Below are 9970 nucleotides of genomic sequence, written 5' to 3' on the forward strand. Positions count from 1 at the left end.
TTTCCTAGTGGTAATGGTGGTGGTGTATAGACAGGAGTGGGTAGGGAGAGCAGGGTTGGGCTAGGCAGTCTCTGGGGTCCTTCTGATCCTATGATCCTCCCAACTCAGCCAACACTCTCATCTCAAGTCTCTTGTGTTGCCCCAGCTCTCTCTCTTCTCTACCTCTCCCAGAGTTACATCTCCAGGTCCTTTTCTTTTCTTTTCTTTTTTTCTTTTTTTTTCCTTTTTGGCTAGGCAATGGGGTTAAGTGACTTGCCTAGGGTCACATGGCTAGTAAGTGTTATATGTCTGAGGCCAGATTTGAACTCATGTCCTTCTGACTCCAGGGCCAGTGCTCTATCCACTGCACCACCTAGCTGCCCTGATCCTTTTCTTCCCACCCAAAATCCCTTCTTCCTCACCTTTCCAGAATCTTTGATACTCTTTGCTTTCCGACACTGCCCACATGTTGGTTTTTTGTCTTCATATCCCCAGCATTACATTAAAGCCTTAAGAAATACTTGTTGAAAAAAAAAGAGAAAGAAATACTTGTTGAAGTCTACAAATGTTAAATAATAATAATAATAATAATAATAATAATAATAATAATAAGCCTTTGGCTTTGTTTTTTTGTTTTTACTGTTTTTTGATAGTATAAAAGGTATATACTGTGATACTACAAAGGTATATAAAATTTTTAAAGACTGATTCCCTCAAACCAAAGACACCCAAAGCATTATGGTTAAAGAAAACCAGGTTTCTACCTGTATGTGACTCTCTCCTCTCCAGTCTTCAGTTTTCTTGTCTGTAAAATGAAATTGGACCCTTTTAGGTCCCGTCCAATCTTAGCTCTATGATCCTAATGATTCTATAACCCCATAATCCATATCATCAACAATATTCTTGATAATTTATTTAAGTATGGCTCCATGGGCATAAGCCAGGAGTTAGGTACCCAGGTCAAGTATATCCTCCCCAGACCTGGCAGCCTCCACTAAATTTCAACACCAGCCTCTTAAATGCCCGGCACAGTGCCTGGTACAAAATAGGCACTTAATATTGTTGACTGATGATTGATTAAGTCAGGTATCGGATGCCAATGCCACCAACACTGTGAAGAAAGGCACCAGTAACAAGATTGGGCATAGCTAAGAATGTCAAGGGGCTGACTACAGGGAAACCAAGGGGAGGTGGGACAGGGTAGGGAATCCTGTAAAGAAGAGGCAAGGGAAGGGAGAGGATGGTCTAGGCTACAGCTGATTGGAAGAGGAAATATGAATAACACCTGCTAGAGTCCATGCTAAATCTCCCCTCTACCCTCCCTAATCCCAACCATTACCTGCTAGTCTTTTTCCAGTGGTTCATGGTTATTTTCCCAGGGCTAGGTCAAAGAGCAAAGTACAATCACATAATGTCCCCACTCTCCACCCAACCCCAAGAAGCCCTGGTTTACAGTGAGGAATTGGGACTGGGGCCAAGACCATGAATCTACTGAGTCAAAGACTGCTAGGTACCTATAGTCCTCCAAAGGGCTAGTCTGGGTCACTCAGAGTTGCTATGGATGGATGAGTATGGAGCTGAAAATCAACACACATCTCTTCCCTTCTTTGAGACTCAGTTTCTCTCTCTACAAAATGGAGTCTTCAGAGCTCAGGGCCCATGTTCTCTACTCTTCTGCCCCTGAAAACTCTTCCCAGGCTACTCCGATCTAGACTTCCTTTTCATTGTTCTTTCCCCAATGGCTGGTTTTCCCCTCTGGAGGAGGGGAGGCCTTCACCCAGCTAGAAAGCTGGGTCCGTGCTAGAAAACCTGCCTGCTTCCCCTGGGTCTGGGGTCTAGCTGTGGGGGCATATAAACCCCAATTCCTAGCTCCTATTCTTTATTTCTCCTTCCCTAGAGACTGGAGCTCAGTCGCCTAGGATGCCTGCCTCTAGACTGGCTCAGATCCTGACCCTTGTCCGGGGCAATGGCCCCGCAGCCTTGTAAGCCCTGGGGCCCCATGTGAGTGTGAGCTCGGAGCGGGGGAAGAGCAAAGGGGGGCGTACCAATCCTAGCAGCCTGGATGTGGGTACTAATGGGCCACGCCAGGGGCGGCTGTGTGTTGGGGGGAGGGGGTTGGGGGGACCGCCACCACCTGCTTTTCCTTGTTTTGTTTTCAGGGCACTAATTACTGTGCTGAGCCCCTAGCAGCCTAATGAGGCCGTTTGGATTTCCTGTTGTTCAGGCTTCCAGAGACCCTTAAAGGGCCAGCACCACAGTAGGAGCATGGCCTAGGCGGGAAGCTGGGCCCATTGGGGTTATGATGGGGGTGGGAGAAGACTGGGTCGAGTGCTAGGTTAAGCATCAGTTTAAGGGAAAGGAAGTGGGGGAATGGGATGGCCTTTCAAGTCTTAGACGGGGGACTGAGTGTGAGGCAGTGGTCCAGTAGTTTCCTAACCTGCTCCCCTGCAGCCCTGGTGCTCCATGACCCATCTTGCCAACCCCCCCCCCCCAATGCCTCATGCTCAGAAGTGCCCGATCCGGAAGCCAAAGTTGCAGAATGTTGCAATATGGCCAGGACAGCTGGGGGGGGGGGAGTGTCTCTGGGGAAGTGGGGGGGTTGTCTAGGGGCTGGGGAGGAAGGGCTGGTGATGTCATCAGTGCCCGGACTGTGAGAACAACTACAGCTCCAAGCAGGAGGAAATGCCGTGACGATCCCCGGAAAATAAACACTTGTCTGAGTGGACCTAGCACCCCTTCAGATAGGGGTGCAAGGCAGGGCAAGGTGGGCAAGGGGAAAGGTAGTGGGGAGGGAGCAGAGGCCTTTTCCTCAGCAATGCCCAGACACCAGGATGGTCCCTCAGGCTTGAGCCTTGTAACTGAAGCCAAAACTGGTCCCTTTGTCTACACCTGACCCGAGTGCTGGTCTTGGTCCCTTTGCACAACCCTTCTATGTGTCTAGGAATGTGCCAACTAGGGTCCCTTTCCAGCATTACAGCTGGCTCATGCCTCAGTTTCTCCTTTTTGTAATAAGGAGTCAAGCAGCTTACCCTCCCAAAGAGGTATGCCAGAGGACATTTCTGGGTAAAGGAAGGGAGCATCTTCAGGCCTGAGCCCCCCAGATAGATGCAGCACCAGTGTGCCTAACCTTCCGTGTTTAGTTCAGACTCTAACAGATAAATGGGTAGGGGAGCTGGTCTGACAGAATGAGCTGCATTCTAGGGTCTGCCTCCTTTTGCATTTCCTCATCAGATCAGATAGATGTCCCGATGCTAATCCTCCCCTCCCATTCCCCCTACAAGCCTGACACCCCTGTCCTGAAACCGCTGCCTCCAAGGCAGTCCTGCTGGTTTTGGGGAGACCCGGGGTTAGCAGGAAGCTGAGAATGGAGCACCCTCCCCCACCCCTTGGCTGGGGGTGACGACATTGTTGTCCTTATGACAGGGCCTTCCTCCTAGTGTTCCGGCTCCTGTTAAATGGTGGGAATTGGGCTCCGGCTTGGGCCCCGCCGGACAAAGTGAGAGCCGTTCCCGCAGCCAGCTCAGAATGGACGGAATCCCCATTGTGTGCGGGCGGCCCCACCGTGCCCGGCCCCTTGCCTGCCCGCGCCCGGACATGCCAACAAATAGCTCATTGAGCTGAGGGGAGGGAAGGGAGGGGGGTAGGACAACAATGCCCCAACCCAGCCGGGCAGCCAGTAGGCCATGAGCTCAGCAGGGAGGAGGGGAGAAGGGAGAGAGAGAATGAGCTGTCATGAAAGTCAAGAGAACTATGACCTCAGTTTTGGGAGGGGCAGGTGGGGGCAGGCGGAAGAGCTATGCTGACCTGAATTTGGCCCTTCTTGGTGATGCTGAGGGAGGCACCAAGAGATCTCTGGGACATTTCTCTCTCTTCTCTCTCTCTCTCTCTCTCTCTCTCTCTCTTCTCTCTCTCTCTCTCTCTCTCTCTCTGTGCCCCTCCCCTGGACCAGCTGGGTTGTTCTAGCATGCCTCCGATGCTGAGGTTGTCCTCACCCAGTGACACCTTGTTGCAATAGATCACGGCTGGCTGCCAGGCCCGGACAGTCAGAGCTGGCTGGATCCTGGTACATGTGGCCAGGGAGGGCAGGGCCTGGGGGAGAGAAACTTTCTCAAGCCCACATTTCTCTTCTCCATTCATTTTGTCACAGCATGAGGTAGTTGTTTTATTCCTTTAGGAGTCAGTCTTATACAGCCCTGGTCCATCATCAGACTCAGGTCCAAGAGGGCAGTCAGGGAGATGAAGAATTGGATGTCATAGGAGGCCTGGATTCTGGTTCTAGTCCTAGTTTGTCCATTAATTAGCTGTGTGACCTTGGGCAAGTTGCTGGTCTCCTCTGGACCTCCGTTTCCTCATCTGTAGAATGTGGGGTTTGGAGGAAATAGTTTTAAGATCCTTTCCAGCTCTGAATCTATGACTTTATCTCTCTGGTGGTCAGTCTACTCATCTATACGAAGGAAGTGATTGAAATATAATTGGGAGGAGTATAAAACAAAATGGAACCTTAAACAGTGTGTCCCAAAAGTCTTAATCCAGTTTGCAACTTTAAAGTTTAAAATTGCACTAAGGCTTTTGAGAACCCCTCTGGATAGTTATAGTCAGAGAAGAAAGAGCTGAGAAAAACGTACCTCTCTATGGGTGTAGAATATTGGCCAGGGGGGCGGGGAGAGAGACAGAGACAGAGAGACAGAGAGAGACAGAGAGATGGGAAGAAGGGAGGGAGGGAGAACTGCATGTTCCTCAGGTTGTAAAACAGGTGTAATAATTAATATCCATTGCACTTACCTTAGAACAGCTGGGGGGGGGCAATGGACAGAGTGCTGGGCCTGGAGTCAGGAAGACCAAGTTCAAATTCAGCTTCAAACACTTGCTGTGTGACCCTGGGCAAGTCATTTAACCCTGTTTGCCTCAGTTTCCTCATCTGTAAAATGAGCTGGAGAAGAAAATGGCAAACCACTCCAGTATCTTTGCCCATAAAACCCCAAATGGGGTCACGAAGTGTCTGACACAACTGAAATAATTGAACAACAGAAGCATTTACCTCCCTGAGTTGTGAGGATTAAATGAAATCATGTTTGTCAAGTGATTCCAAAACCTTAAAAAAAAGATCAGATCCCAGATCAGTCTCCTACATCAACAACCCAGGCTGAGGCCTGCCCCCCAGGACTGGACCAGGACTAGGGCAGCATAAGGATGTAAAGGTGGAAGGTCACGGAGGATCAGCATAGAGTATCCGGCTATGATCCTGGGCTACAGTTCTCCCCACTCCTAAGCCCTGGGCTTACTGATTCTCAAGGTTCTGGGAAGAGGGGGAGGAAGAAAGGTGATTCAGGCTGTCAGAAAATACCCGAGTTGCACCACTCTTGCTCCAAGCCAGCCTCACAGAGGCCCAGACTGCAAAGAGTGGAGAGGCCCTGGGGAAGCCCTCCTGCTGCATTCTTCACTATGCACATGGTCCGCAGAGCCATAGTAAGCTGTCAGGGAAATGGAGGGAGGAGCAGGATGAAGGGGGGGGGTGGCTTGACTGTAGAGATTCCAGAAGTCCATCATATGTCATAGGGACAGGATACAGACATGAAGATTACACTCATGAACATAAATGATCGTCCTCAAAGAACACAGGCTTCAGAATCAGAGGATCTGAGTTCAAATCTCAGCCCTGCACCTCTGTGGCTTAGGGTAAATCACTTTCTCAGACCTCAGTTTCCTCATCTGTAAAACGAGGGAGTGGACTAGATGGGCCTCTGAGATCTTTTCTAGCACTAAATGAGATCTTCTGTGACACCACTCCCACTCAAACCCAGAAATATGCCTCCTTGAGTCCTGCCTCTCCATCCTCCGATCCAGCTTGCATACTGCTGCTGGCTAGTTTTCCTAAAACAGAAGCAGGGGTGGCAAACGTGATCTCAGACAAGGCAACAACACAAATAGACAGAGTTAAAAGAGATAAGCAAGGAACCTACATTATGCTTAAAGGCACCATAGATAATGAAACAGTGGAAATACTAAATATATATATATATATATGTATGTGTATATATGTGTATGTATATATACTATATTTATATGTACATATACACTGAATGGCATAGCAACAAAATTCTTAAAGAAAAAAAAAACAATTGGAAAAGGCCGTTGATTTTATTAACAGCTACCCTGTCTTGTCATGCTCCCATTTGGGTCTTTACCCCTGCCCCTCCATCCCTTAACCTCCTTGCCATCATGCTCCCTTTCATTGCTCTCCTACTCAAGAATCTCTGTATTGCCCCCTTAACCAAATCCGAACTCCTCTGCCTAGCATCAAAGTCCTTCATAATCTAGACCCATTCTGTCTTTCCAACCTTATTTTTCGTGATTCATGAGTGTAAATAGCAAATGTCTCTGTTCTGGCCAGAAACTCTGAGGGTCTTCCTTTCCCAGATTGCTTCTTTTGTGAAGGCAAACTGGGCCATCTTTTGTCTCAACTCTTACCTAGCCTTAAATCATTGAATGGGTGTTGCCTCAGACACACTGAGACCTGGGAAAGACCTTAGCTTAAAAAGCCAAGGTGTCCCACTGTATCTGGGGCTGTCACCAGTCATCTTGATGTAGGTCTTGCCACCGTAATCTGTTGGCTGGTGACTTTTCACAGCCACGCCTCACTTAAATCCAATTCACCTGCAAGTCAGGGTATCACCCTCCTGACATCATGGTCCTTTTCAAGAATGAAGGATGAAAAACAAACAATGTTTCCCTACTACACATCCTCTGTTCCAGCTAGGCCTGTCTCTTTGTTGTCCCAGATACATGCCATATACTTTTTTGCTTCCTCTCCTTTGCTCATGATGTCTCCCCACCCAACCTCTGACCAGGCATACCCTCCCATCTCCTCTTCACTTATTTCAGTCATGTCAATCCTTCAAGGCCCAGCTTCTTCCAAACCTTCTCTGACAATTCTGAACTACATGGATCCCTCTCTTCTCAGAAATCCTAGGACACTTGACCATCCCATAGCATACAGATTAGTACTTTGTTCTCTAATTGCATCATGTTTTATCTCCCTAACTGGAGTATAAGCTTATCGAGGGTAGGGCCCTCAGCCAATTTCTTTTTATCCTTTTACAATGCCAGACATGCAGCAGGTTTTCAGTCAGTAATTCTTGGTTGACTGATTGAAATACTCAGTTTGCCACATTTGTACAAACACATTGCCCATTAATCAAACAAAGAAATGTTTCTAAGACATCTCGAGGCAATGAGGTAGCACAGTGGACAGAGCCTTGGGCCTGGAGTCAGTCATGTTGGCTCTTCTTATGCCATTTTGGGTTTTCTAGGCAAAGATACTGGAGTGGTTTGCCATTTCTTTTTTTGGGGTCATTTTTTACAGATAAGGAACTGAGGCAAACAGGGTTGAATGACTTGCCTAGAGTTTATGCAGCTAGTAAGTGTCTGAGGCCAGATTTGAACTCAGGAAGATGAGTCTTCCTGACTTCAGGTCTGGCATCTAGTCTCAGGCACTTACTAGCCATGTGACTGGGGGCACGTTATTTAACCTATGTTTGCCTCAGTTACCTCATCTGTAAAATGGGGATAATAACAGCACTTCCCTCCCAGGATTATCGTGAGGATTATTTGCAAACCACTTAGTGCAGTGCGTGGCACAGGCTTTCACAGATGCATAGATTTTGCCTTCCTCCCTTCTTTCCTCCCTTCTCCGTTCCCTTCTTCCTTCTCTTCCTCCCCTTCTGTCCTTCCTTCTTTTCTTCCATCTTTCCTTCATTCCTTCCTTCTTTCCTCCCACATTCAATCTACCTTTCTTTCTCATTTACTGAGGTAAATCCTGTGGTAGCTTGAAGAGTAGGGATGGAGACAGATCAGGCTATAGAGCTGAAAGGGATAAGCCACAGGGAAGTATCCCTAAAGCCTCAGCATGACCACATCAGTTCCCTCCTCAGGAAACTAGTGGCTCCCTAGCAATGCTAGCATCAGGTACAAATTACTTTGGCATTTTAAGCCCCGCTCAGTCTTGCTGTAACCCATCTTTCAAGCCTTGTTATCCCCCTTCGTGCCCTCTACAGTCTAGACAAACTGGCCTTCTTTTTGCTTTTCTCATGTCATACTCCATTGCCCATTTCTGCGCCAATCCATCTCCCATGCCTGAAGTACTGTCCTCCTGCAAGTTCCACCTCTTACATGAAGAAACCTTTCCTGATTCCCTCCTTTCTCCTCTCTTCCCCCAACTGCCAGCGTCGTTGTTGTTTTGGAGGCAATCTGGGTTATGTGACCTGCCCAGGGTCATACAGCTAGTAATTATCTAAGGCTGAATTTGAACTCAGGTCCTTCTGATTCCAGGGCCAGTGCTCTATCCACTAAGCCACCTGGCTGCCCTAGTGTGTTGCTGTTGTTCAGTTGTTTCAGTCATGTCTCACCGCATTGGGGTTTTCTTGGCAAAGATACTGAAGTGGTTCACCATTTCCATTTCCAGTTCATTTTACAGATGAGGCAACTGAGGCAAACAGGGTGGAGTGACTTGCCCAGGGTACACTAAGTAAGTGTACAAGGCTAGATTTGAACTCAGGAAGTTGGGTCTTCTTGACTCCAGGCCTAGCACTCTATCTACTGTACCACTTAACTGTCCCTCAATTGCTAGTACCTCCCCTCAAAAGAAACTTTATATTGATTTTGTTTATAGGGTCATACAATTAGAGCTGGAAGGAGCCTTAGAACCCATTGAGTCCAAGTTAAACAGACAAAGAAACTGAGAAGTTAAGACTTGCCCAGCAAGTATCTGGGGCAGGATTCAAACTCAGGTCTTTCTGGCTCTATCCACTAGGCTACCTGTTTATTCTGTACATATTTATAAGTCTACACATTGTCTCTTCCTATAGAATGTAAACTCCTTGAGGGTAACAATGGTTTCAGTTGTGTCTTTGTATCTCTGGGATCTGACCTACTAGCATTGTGCCTGGCACATAGTAGGCACTTAATTAATGCTTATTGATTTATTAATAATTTTGGATTAGGAAAAATCCACTCAGTTAAAGCATGAATACCACCCATACAAGCAAGTCCTACTTTTGGAGGGCAAAAGGGAGCATAAAATGAGTGGGTATCTTACCCTCTGGACATATGTATTTTAGGTGAACTAAGAGAGTCTTTCTGACATGTTTAGCATTAAGGGCCCAGACTATAAAGAAGACAATTTAGGGAGGGGATGCCCTTTCTGGCCTTGCTGTAGTGAGCAAAGGGGTGGGTAGCCCCATATTACTTTCTGAAAATGGAGGTTGAGGGTAGAGGGGCGGGGAGTGGTGAGGGGTATGCAGGACTCAAACTCGCTAAATCCTCAAACCCAAAGACTTCTAGGCCCAGCCCTAGCCCCCACAGGAACCATAATATAAAGAACATGGCATCTGGAGTCAGAAAATATAGATTCGAACCCTGGCTCTAACCAGTTAGTAAAGGCATTGTGTGCCTCATTGTGTGACCTTGGATAAGTCACCTAACTCTCCATGTCTATAAACTAGAAATAAAAATACCTTCCTTGTTGGCCTCATCAGGTTGTTATAAAGATCAGATGAGATAATATGCTGAGTACTTGACAAAGTGGAAAGCCCTAGATAAATATTAGCAATTACTATTATTTCCTTATTCTAAAATGTCTTACTTGAAGAGACCCAAGCCCTGTCAGGGCTCCTGTTGACTTCAACACTAGGGAGGGAATATATTACTCTTCCCTAACTTCCCTCTGTGCTAGAAGGAAGCTCCTTGGTTCATTGAGCCCTTTGCTGGGTTTTACTGCTGTATATCAAATGACAAATGAGCTGGTCTGCAGGGGAGAAATTTGCAGTCCCTATCACCCAATGGAGTTCGACTCAGATGAACACATATGTTACTTGGGATAGACACATTCTATTACAGGAAGTTCTTTCTCATGTCTAACCTAAATCCTTCCTGCCCGTTGCTAAAGTCCATTTCCTTCTATTCTGACTTAGGTTGGCAACATCTGGTCACCATC

The sequence above is a fragment of the Phascolarctos cinereus genome, unplaced genomic scaffold (genome assembly GCF_003287225.1).
Source record: "Phascolarctos cinereus isolate Bilbo 61053 unplaced genomic scaffold, phaCin_HiC Scaffold_3;HRSCAF=262, whole genome shotgun sequence".
Taxonomy (NCBI): domain Eukaryota; kingdom Metazoa; phylum Chordata; class Mammalia; order Diprotodontia; family Phascolarctidae; genus Phascolarctos; species Phascolarctos cinereus.